Consider the following 11,088-nt stretch of genomic DNA (forward strand, 5'->3'; position numbering starts at 1 on the left):
GGTAGGGCTAAGAGGGACTCTTGTCCAAAACCTTGGAGAGCCATTGCCAATCAGTGTGGAACTAGATGGACCAGTGTATTGACTATGGTTAAGGCAGTTTCTATGTAATGGTAGAGAAAGTTCTATTCATACAGAACATCCCTGGCTCTGGCTCTGGCATCTCCAGGGATAGCATGTTATGGGAAAGTCCTCTCTCTCCTCTGGAGACCCTCCAGAAGTAATACAGTTAAGTGCTGAAAATCCTATGCTAGGTGTATCAGTGCAGCTTGCTGTGTTCCCCTCCCCACTTCGACAGTGATGGATGATCATTGAAAAGCGCTTTTTTAAAAGTATCAGGATCGTAGGTGTGTAAGGTCAGTACCCTTAACTAACTTGAATTCCCGGGATTCTTTTGGGAAGCCACAAGTGTGTTACTACTGGTGGGGCTACCTTTGAAGGTGACCTGGAAACTACACCTAATCCAGAATGTGGCAGCTAGACTGGTGACAGGAAACGACTGCCAAGACTGCATAACACCAGTCCTGAAAGACATTGGCTCCCAGTACGTTTCCGAGCACAATTCAAAGTGGTGGTGCTGGCCTTTAAAGCCCTAAACAGCCTCGGCTCAGTAGACCTGAAGGAGCATCTCCACCCCCATCGTTCAGCCCAGACACTGAGATCCAGCACCGAGGACCTTCTAGTGGTTCCCTCACTGCGAGAAGCGAAGTTACAGGGAACCAGGCAGAGGGCCTTCTCGGTAGTGGCACCTGCCCTGTGGAACACCCTCCCACCAGATGTCAAAGGAAAAAACAACTACCAGGCTTTTAGATGACATCTGAAGGCAGCCCTGTTTAGGGAAGCTTTTAATATCTGAAGAACTATTGTATTTTAATATTGTGTTGGAAGCCGCCCAGAGTGGCTGGGGAAATCCAGCCAGATGGGCAGGGTATGAATAAATCAATCAATAAATAAGACAGATGAGGATGCCACCAATGTATGGTGTGGATGTGACTAGATTTGTTGCAGTATAAAAGCCCTTCCTCAACATGTACCTATCACAATGGTAAATTTACTAGTAGTGAATTGAAAGGACTCAAGACGTTGTTGAGATGCCATATTAATAACATTTTAATATGAGCAAAGGCAAGAAGTAACACATTCAAATCTTAAGGGGAGATTTGAAATTCAGACGGCATTCCTGAACACAAGCAGCTTTCCCCATGGAAATCTCCCAAAATGAAGCTTAAAGTCCAATAGCAAATGGCATACCCCAACTGGACTATCTCAGCCCCGTTTTCTAACTGTAAATAACATGGAAAACGATGTAAGCGCCGTTGACTTGTCGACATACACGGAGAAGTAGGCATGAACATGACACAAAAGTGCAGCGTCAGAAAGCTTTGGGATGCGACTGAAGTGCAGAGGGTTTTGAGCATCCTCACTTGAAACCTTAAGCCACATGGCTACTATGGATGCTCAACCATTCAGCGACCGATGACAGTTATGGATCCGTAGTTTGTCTTCTTGCTTCATCCTCATCTTCCCTCGGTTATTAATACCGATAGCAGCAGTAGCTGTAGTTGCTGCTGGGCAGGGCCCGAGAGTAGAGGTGGCAGAGGTTGGAGCCACCAGTAGCATACAGAGAATGGTTGGCAGCGCCGTGGCCGCCACCGGCACCAACACAGGGGTTGGACTGCTCAATGGCCAGAGGCTGGTCTGGGCAGTAGAGAGCAGGCCCTGGGATGTTCAGGATGAAAGGTGGTGGCTGGATGGTCACTGTTGATGCAGGACACTGGGCATAGCACTCATTATGTCCAGCAGCATTCCTATTGGCCATCTTTGCAGGACTGGAGGGTAATCTGAAAGCATAGGATTGGAACTATAATCAAATCATTGTCTTAAGTATTTTAAGATTTCACTGTCCCATGGACTGGATGGGGAAACTCCAATGTCTGCATGTGGTATGCAGGCTGTCAGTTGCCACCTCAACTATATAAGTGCTAGAATATGGGTAGCCAATTTGAGGCCTTCCAGAAGCCGCTGAATCACAACTCCCATCATCCCTGACTATTAGTCATGCCTGCAGGAACTTATGGGAATGGAGTCGAACTACACCTGGAGGATCACACCATCCCCATCCCTGGTGAAGAAAATGCTGAGATAGATGGAGTAAGAAGGTGACACAGTACTGTATAGGGTAAGACCATATGTTTCAGAGTGATAGCATCTCGAGTGATTACTCTTTCATTTAGTAGCAAGCATATAATATAGCTACACATAGTAGAAAGCTGAGATGGTAGAATACACTCCACACTTCTGTTGGAGGTACCATTTTTGTGGGAAAACCCTAAGCAAGCAGAACATTAGTACATCAAGGGGAAAGTTGCCCTTCTTTCTCCCTTTGGTTCTAATATTCCACCTGCAAGAGGTTGCTGCTGTTGTTTTACACACAGAGGCATTTAATAATTGCATGCCCTACTTGCACCCAGGAACGGTACTGCCAATTCTTTCACCTTCCTATGCCCTAACCTCATCCTACAGCCATAGACATGGTTCCTTCCAGATGTTTTAGGCTCTGATTGCAATCAGTTCCAGTTGCCATAGCAAATGGACAGAGAATTAACAGTTGGGTCCACAACATACAGAGGGAAGAAAACCTTTGAGAAATTGTAGGCAGTTTTCACCTTGGCTATATCTTACATTCATCTTGGCTGCATTTTGACTAGTACTTCTTTTGAGTAAAGGAATAAACCTCAGCTTTGGGTTACTTTTTTGTATCATGAACCACCCATTCTACAGCTCCCATAATCCCAGAACAGCAGCAAAACCAAAAAGTCCACCCTTAAGTCAATAAGATACCATCATTCTTAAGATTCATATAAGATTCATATAAGATTCTATAATGCCCTTCCATAGAACCCCCCTGCAACTTACCAGTTCTTGAAGGGAGTTTGAGCAGATGGTTGATCTGAAAAACTTCCCAAAGGATGAGCTTTATATATGCTCAGCTCCATAGCCTGGAGCAGAGGAGACACACTGACTGTGAATATCTTAATTTGTTTTCTTATGGGAAACATTAATTTATTTTAAACAGCCACCCTCCCTGTTAGTGATTAGCAGTCGTAAGCAGGGGAATGACCTTCCCTGGCGGTGAGAATTAGTTTTCCCCCAGCTCAACACAATGTGGTTTGTATATATATAAATATATATGATCACCCTATGGGTCCTTTAAATTTCATGACACTAATTGGATAAATAAATAAAACCTAGATGTCTGGTTAACATTCCAATGAAAGTATTTGTGTTGGGTCACTGACAGTCTGGTATTCCGCTGCCTAGTGGTACATATACAACACCTCCAATTAAGTCTTAGAGTAGACCCATTGAAATAAATATAGTGTAGTCAGTGAGGGTAATCAAGGCCAATCTGATGGAATTTGTAGGTGTGTGTCTCAAGAGGACCTTCAAAATACCATAGACGAGGTTTTTTGACTCAAAAATCAAGTCAAAAAACTGGGGTCGTCCTATACACAGATAATGGCCCTGCTGGGGTGATGGCAATGGCCCTGCTGGAGTAATAAAAGCTCAGCAACTTTGGGCAATCTTCCCTAATTTTCTTTAAATTTAGTCCCCCCAAATAGGGGGTGTCTTATACATGGGGGCGTCTCATACATGGAAAAGTACGGTAGTTCTTCCTGTATAAAATGGATATCCAGCAAATGCATACAGAAGTTGTTTTGTACGTTAGCTTAACATCATTCCATTGACTTCTGATTTTTTTTTGGGGGGGGGACAGTATGAGTAAGAAGGAGAGTGGTTCTCCAAGCAGCTAATTAACTGATGGAAAATGTTTGGCGAAAATAAAAACAAGAAATGTTTGGCAGAGCATCAGGCTTTACTGGCAGAGGGGTTTTTTTAAAGGATCATTGAAAACAAAGGCTGCTCCCATTACAGTTGGGAATATTCACAACTGACTGAATCATTTTGAGTGGGCACAACACAACCTTCAGCTTTTTTTGTAGGGGTGCCATACGTCCGGAAATTTCCAGACACTTGCAGGATTTGGCTATTGGAAACAGCATCTGGGTGGAAATCGCTTATATGCCTGGGAAAATCCAGACATATGACAACCCACATCTGAAGTGTAGATTTTGGTGAATTCCCTTAAAAATTGCTGAAAAACTTTGGAAGAAGAAGAAGAAGAAGAAGAAGAAGAAGAAGAAGAAGAAGAAGAAGAAGAAGAAGAAGAAGAAGAAGAAGCTCAACAACTTTACCTAAAGAAGCTCAACAATTTTTGTGTCCAGATTTTCACTTTTGAAATATGGCAACCCTACTGTGGGCGTGCAAATAATAGGTGACCATATGATGGTGCCACAAAGGGCAACTGAGGGCAAAGGGAAGGGCAGTGAATATTTTCTAGCTAGAGTTGACCATTAGTTGAAAGTGGAGGTGTGTGTTTTCTTCCTAGCGAAGCTGAAAATATTCACACAAAACTGCGAATATAGCTTGGTTCTATGGAATGCTGGTCTGCTGTGATTATACAGGTTTTTTTATTTTAGCAAATGTTTTATCTAAATTGTGTGCAGGAAATATTTTGACCTAGCTTATATTTGATTAGGGCAAAAGAAGACCCCCCCACAAAAAGCATATTTTTCCCACCAGACTGATCAAGAGGTTGCAGTCCATTGGATGATAATTGTTGATTACTCTCCCCAATCCTTCAAGCCCCTCACCATGATTTCTCTTAAAATGAAAGTTGGGGAAAATATTGTATTTGAAGGAATGATCCCCCCAACCCCCCCAACCCCTAAAAAAACCTGTTGCAGAACAAGCTTTAATGATTACTGGCAAGTTTGCTAAGCAAGCCAGATACCTTGGTACCTCAGATTAAGAACTTAATTCGTTCTGGAGGTCCGTTCTTACCCTGAAACTGTTCTTAACCTGAGGTACCACTTTAGCTAATGGGGCCTCCCACTGCCGCCACACAATTTCTGTTCTCATCCTGAAGCAAAGTTCTTAACCCGAGGTACTATTTCTGGGTTAGCGGAGTCTGTAACCTGAAGCGTCTGTAACCCGAGGTACCACTGTAAATATAATTCAGAGAAGGATTAAGGATATTTGATTATATTTAAAAAGGTGGAGAATGAATTGGCTAAGAGGCCCTCAGTTAATGGATGATGTCCAGAATGTACAGGAAAGAATTAGACAAATTAAGTCAGGTCAGGTCAGGTTGGGTGTGTGAAAAAGTGTCGTCCTCACAGTTTGTCATGAATAGAACCTGGAAATGTATGCATGCAAGAAAGATGTTCTGCTACTACATTGACCAATATACCATCTACCTCATTGTTGTCTACTCTGACTAGTAGTGGGTCCAGGCAAAGGATGGTATTTCCATATCACTTGCTGTCAGATTCCTTTGGACTTCAACCTGGGAGTCAACGAATTAAGCCACAACTCCCATCCTGGAATTCATCCCCAGATGTGACATTATGATAACAATGATCTCCGCCAATAATCCTCACATTTCTAAAATATGGGAACGCTCCCCGCATCACAGTGACATTCCCAAACACTATGGATATACAGCTCTATGTCTGCAATTTACAACAAACACAGAGGCAGTCCATGGGTTGTCCCTTCTTATCTTGTGGTTCTCTGTAACCTCCCCCTCTGTGCTTGATGTTCTCACCAAGACCTCACAAGGAGAAGGTTGAGTTCAATCACAGAGCAGGAAATGGTGCAACTAAATGGTGCAGCACCTTTGCCAAAAGCCAATCACAGGGATTAACTTGTGATTGCTCCATTTGTCCTGGTGGGAGAGGATACAGCTCATTGTGATTGAGTATGTACTGCTCATGTAGGAAGCTAAGTAGTGTTTGATCTCGGTATCTCCAGGGGGATGTTATTAGAGGTTATCAACTTCAATGATTCTACAGTTGAAGGTTACACCTTAAAAGGATCTTTCGGGAAGGAAATGGTGGGGAAGGCATTTGCCTGAGATCCTGGAGACCCTCTGATTGCCAAAGCAGGACATAATTGATGAATCAGTGGCCCTCTTGATGTTGCTGTACTATGACTCCCCTCATCCTTCACCATTGGCCTATATTGACTTGGGCTAATGGGATCTGGGTTCAATAACTTTGTGGAACTACATATCCCTACATATACCATCCCTGACTATTGGCTATACTTCCTGGGGTTGATGGGAGTTCAGTATCTTGAGGGCTTCACAGGGTTCCCATCTGTTCCATATGGGCTCTAAAACACTAATTCAGGTATGGGTGAACCTGTGGTCCTCCTGACATTGCTAAACTACAGTTTCCCATCATTTCTGACCATTGTCTATGCTGGCTGGGGCTGGCTGGAGTTGAAATCCAATAACACCTGGATCCCCCCTCCCCCGCATCCATAGATGCTTTTACACGCTTTTAGAGGACAGGTAGCTGTGACACTATACCAAAGACATTATGTCAGCAGTTCTGATGTGTTCACCATGTATGGAACTCCACCTTGGATAATCTAATGAGAGCAAGGTTTAAAGGACCCAACCCATCACTTAAACATATGTCATAACCGTGCATTCATTATATGGCTCCATGAAGCTGATGACTAATTTGCTTATTGATGAACACGGAGTCCTTGTTCAGAATGCAAGAAAAGCCTTTTAGCTACCAAAATATTGAGAATACAAAGCTTCCTTGAGTGAAACATGGACTTATTTTGACCAGCTCATTTGACAGTCTTGTTTGACTTGACTCCATTCCACTTCTTCAGCATTCGTCATCATATAACCCTGGGATGAAATATCTAAGGAGACAGTTTTGCCACTGGGAAATTAAGGATTTCCTTCTGTGCTGAGCACGGAGCATAAGTCTAACAATGACTGGTAACCCTAATGGATATATTCTGCCTCCCCCTTTGGATCTGGCACTTTGGATAACCACTGATCCACCTTGAGATGATATGGGGCAGGCACCTTCACTACATTCCTTCTGGCAGTTTCTTAAAACATTTTTTGTATGCAAGCATATCTGGTTACATAAGCTACTATTTTGTTTTGTTTCGTTAAAAAATACCTGTTTACTTTTTTATCACTAAACAGTGAAAAGTACATTGTTGTAGTTGTGGGTGAGTGTGAACCTTCTAGCACTTCTTGCCCACTGTCTCGGATTACAAATGTCCTCATCCTTACACCAGTTAACTTTGTGGGTGAACTACTCCAGGTCCTGCTATATACCCAACTGACCACTGTGGTCTGCATGAGAAGACCTCTGCAGAAATCATCTCATCAGGAGGTCCATTCAATACAATGTAGGGATTGAGCCTTTAGCATGGTGGCACTTTTCAATACATGAGATGTCTTGCTGGTGTCCAACAAGCCTTTTATGCAGACTTAAAAAACAAAAAAATAGTAGGATGATTCTATATTGAATTTGATATAATAACACACACACACATTTGTTGTTGTGATGTTTCATTGGAAGCAGTTTATCAATGAAATTTACCCCAGCCAGTTTTTATTGATTTCTCTTTCAGCATCTCTACTGTCCTTTTAGCACCTACTGAAGACCTTCCATTTTTCAATAAGCCTCTGAAATGAACATTTGTATCCCAGATTGCATCTATATTGGATCTGAAATGCTCCTTGGCTACCCTCTATTCCCTGGTAACACTCAGACTTGGCTACTGCAATGCATCATATGTGGAGCTGCATTTGAAGACTACTGAGAAATTTCAATTAGTTCAGAAGATGGCTTGCGTACATCTCCCAGGTTCTATAGCAACCACACTTGGCTTCTTATCTGTTTCCATAAAGGTAAAGGACCCCTGACAGTTAAGTCCAGTCATGAACGACTCTGGGGTTGCAGTGCTCATCTTGCTTTACTGGCTGAGTGAGCTGACGTTTGTCCGCAGTTTTTCCAGGTCATGTGGCCAACATGACTAAGCCACTTCTGGCGAACCAGAGAAGTGCGCGGAAACATCGTTTACCTTCCCGCCAGAGCGGTACCTATTTATCTACTTGCACTTTGACATGCTTTCGAACTGCTAGGTTGGCAGGAGCTGGGACTGAGCAACGGGAGCTCACCCCATTGTGGGGATTCAAACAGCCGACCTTCTAATCGGTAAGCCCTAGGCTCTGTGGTTTAACCCTCAGCGCCACGTGCGTTTCCATACTGGTGTTTATTTGGTGATGTTCTGCCTCTGTACTAGGAGGTTCTAGAGAGATATCATAGTTCTTAGTGTCCATTGACAGGCCTGTTGTTTATGAATTTGTCTATAAGAATGCAAGGGTGGAGGGGGAAATTTGGTTCCGATCTGCCTGATGGGGATCCATTTAAGCACAGCTACTGCACCCACGGTGGCAAACCTTGGATGCTTTGAAAGGGTGTTGTTTCCTTTGAGCAATGGATGAGGGTGTTTTATAAACAGATGTGTCAATCACCATTGTAGGGTGCTGTGATTTTCATTGCATGCTAAGCCTGCAATGATTGCGCTTCATGTAAACACCTGAGCCTAGGAAATAGTAACCATGATATTCCAGATGCTTGGAAGCACTTTCTAAAATTTAAGACAAACCATTATAATTAAAAACAAAATAAAATCTTCTGTTGCTCTGCTTTAACAAATAGCAATCAATAGGAGTATAGCATCTAGATCAAGGGAAGTAATAGTGCCACTGTATTCTGCTCTGGTCAGACCTCACCTGGAGTACTGTGTCCAGTTCTGGGCACCACAGTTCAAGAAGGACACTGACAAACTGGAACGTGTCCAGAGGAGGGCAACCAAAATGGTCAAAGGCCTGGAAACGATGCCTTATGAGGAACGGCTAAGGGAGCTGGGCATGTTTAGCCTGGAGAAGAGGAGGTTAAGGGGTGATATGATAGCTATGTTCAAATATATAAAAGGATGTCACATAGAGGAAGGAGAAAGGTTGTTTTCTGCTGCTCCAGAGAAGCGGACATGGAGCAATGGATCCAAACTACAAGAAAGAAGATTCCACCTAAACATTAGGAAGAACTTCCTGACAGTAAGAGCTGTTTGACAGTGGAATTTGCTGCCAAGGAGTGTGGTGGAGTCTCCTTCTTTGGAGGTCTTTAAGCAGAGGCTTGACAACCATATGTCAGGAGTGCTCTGATGGTGTTTCCTGCTTGGCAGGGGGTTGGACTCGATGGCCCTTGTGGTCTCTTCCAACTCTATGATTCTATGATTCTTCAGACCTCCAGAAGATGCATTGTAGACAACCTCAAATTGTAAGGCTATCAGAGACCTACAAAGGCCTATTCAAGGGCCGGTAAAGCCTATCAAATGACACAAACAAGCACCAGAAAGAAAGTCTGCCATGAAGATGCATTTTTAAAAAAATGAGAGTGAAAGAAAGAATACACACCTCTTAATTATTTTAAAGTAAGAAAGAGGCAAACCCACTTCCTTCCTGTTGTGAGTGGACACGGAGGAAAGTGACTCCTTTGTATCTGCTGAACAAAAAGCCATTGAACCTATTTGTCTGTAAAATTTCACAGGCTTAATTCATCCCAGAGGGGGCTCCTGGGCCGATAAATTTTATACACTTTGTCGAACAATACCCATTTTTAGATTCCCCATTACACTGAATGGGAAAATGCAAAGCTTCATTTTACATAGGATGGCACAAAATCTGAATCATCGATCGAAGCAGAGAAAGCACAGAATGATGCAGCAACAGATTGGGATATAATAATAATAATAATAATAATAATAATAATACATGGATACAAGGCAAATCTTGGGGCCCATGCACTGACTGTGCACACAGCAGGAAGATGACAAAGAGTAGAGCCAACTTAATTCGAGGTTTGCAGTTGCGGAAGCAGTGCGCATCCTTTTTAAAACAAGGCAGAATGTGCCTTATGTTGAGTTTGTGAATAAGCAATACTCACAATCTGAGGAAGAACAAATTCCTGCCATTTCCAGTGTGCCCAGTGATGCAATTTTGTGCTGGCACCAGGACTAGGACATTCAGTGGAGTCACTGGTCCCAGGAAAGTGTATAAAAAGCTCCAACTTCAGGATGGTTGCTACCAGTTCCACTAATTCTTCTGCACCTTGCACCTGAAGCAACAAGGTAGGTCTCTCCAAACCATGTATTCTGTTAGCATCAGAATATTCCATTTGCTTCCATTTGGGGAAATGTCTTCCTGTTTCATTAATTCTTTTCCCTCTCATCGCGTCTCTGCATTGGGTTAGCTAACTGTTGTATATGTTTCTTATCAAATTCCTTCTGCATCTTTTTTAAACTTTACAATATTCTGTCTTATCCTGTCATGTCCCTATTTTATTCTTGTCCAAGGTTAGCACAGTGATTTCACTCCCTCCCCAGTGGTACCTGGTACCCGTTAGGACCAGTGGGGCAGAGAGCAGGGATCCCAACAGTAGGTAGAACCTGAGCCAATGATAGGTGGATCCAGAGACCTTTTGCATTTAATGGACGATGTTAACTCAGCTCCATCCATCTCATGGAACTGCACTAAATATAAGATTTCAATGTAACCCACATGTACCCTAGAAACATCTGAAACATTCATGCTTATAATTAATCTGTTCTTTTCAGGAGGATCTCTCCAACATCCAAAATGTATTTCGGAAGTCGGCAGTGTTATTTCAGGTACCCTATGTCAACAGTGATGATCCAAGCACCACGCTTCGTCATCACCATCCCAGGACCTTCCCTCTGCTGCCAGAATCAGCCACTGAAGATTGAACATCTCAATCCATGTGCCTTTGATGGGTTCAGTAGACGGTTGGGACCTTTGTCTGCTACTACAGGTTCCAGGTTTTCAAGCTTTAACTCCCAAGGTGCCCTGCCATGCCGCCCATTCAACTACAGGCGCTACTGAATCCAGATGAGCATGCATGGAATCAGGAACTGTTGAGAAGAACCAAGATTCATGAGTGGACCACCTTGAAGACCTACTGCATGTTCTGAGTGTCGCAAAGAGTCCTGTGAAGTTTAAAAGCGTGCATACAAATTTGGCATCAGATTAATGTGGTTTTCCAATACAGGGGTGGCTGACCCATGGTCCTTCAGATTTTGGTGGCCTCCAACTCCCATGAGCGCCAGCCAGTATTGCCA

Source organism: Podarcis melisellensis, assembly GCF_964234715.1.
Source record: "Podarcis melisellensis genome assembly, chromosome: 16".
NCBI lineage: Eukaryota > Metazoa > Chordata > Lepidosauria > Squamata > Lacertidae > Podarcis > Podarcis melisellensis.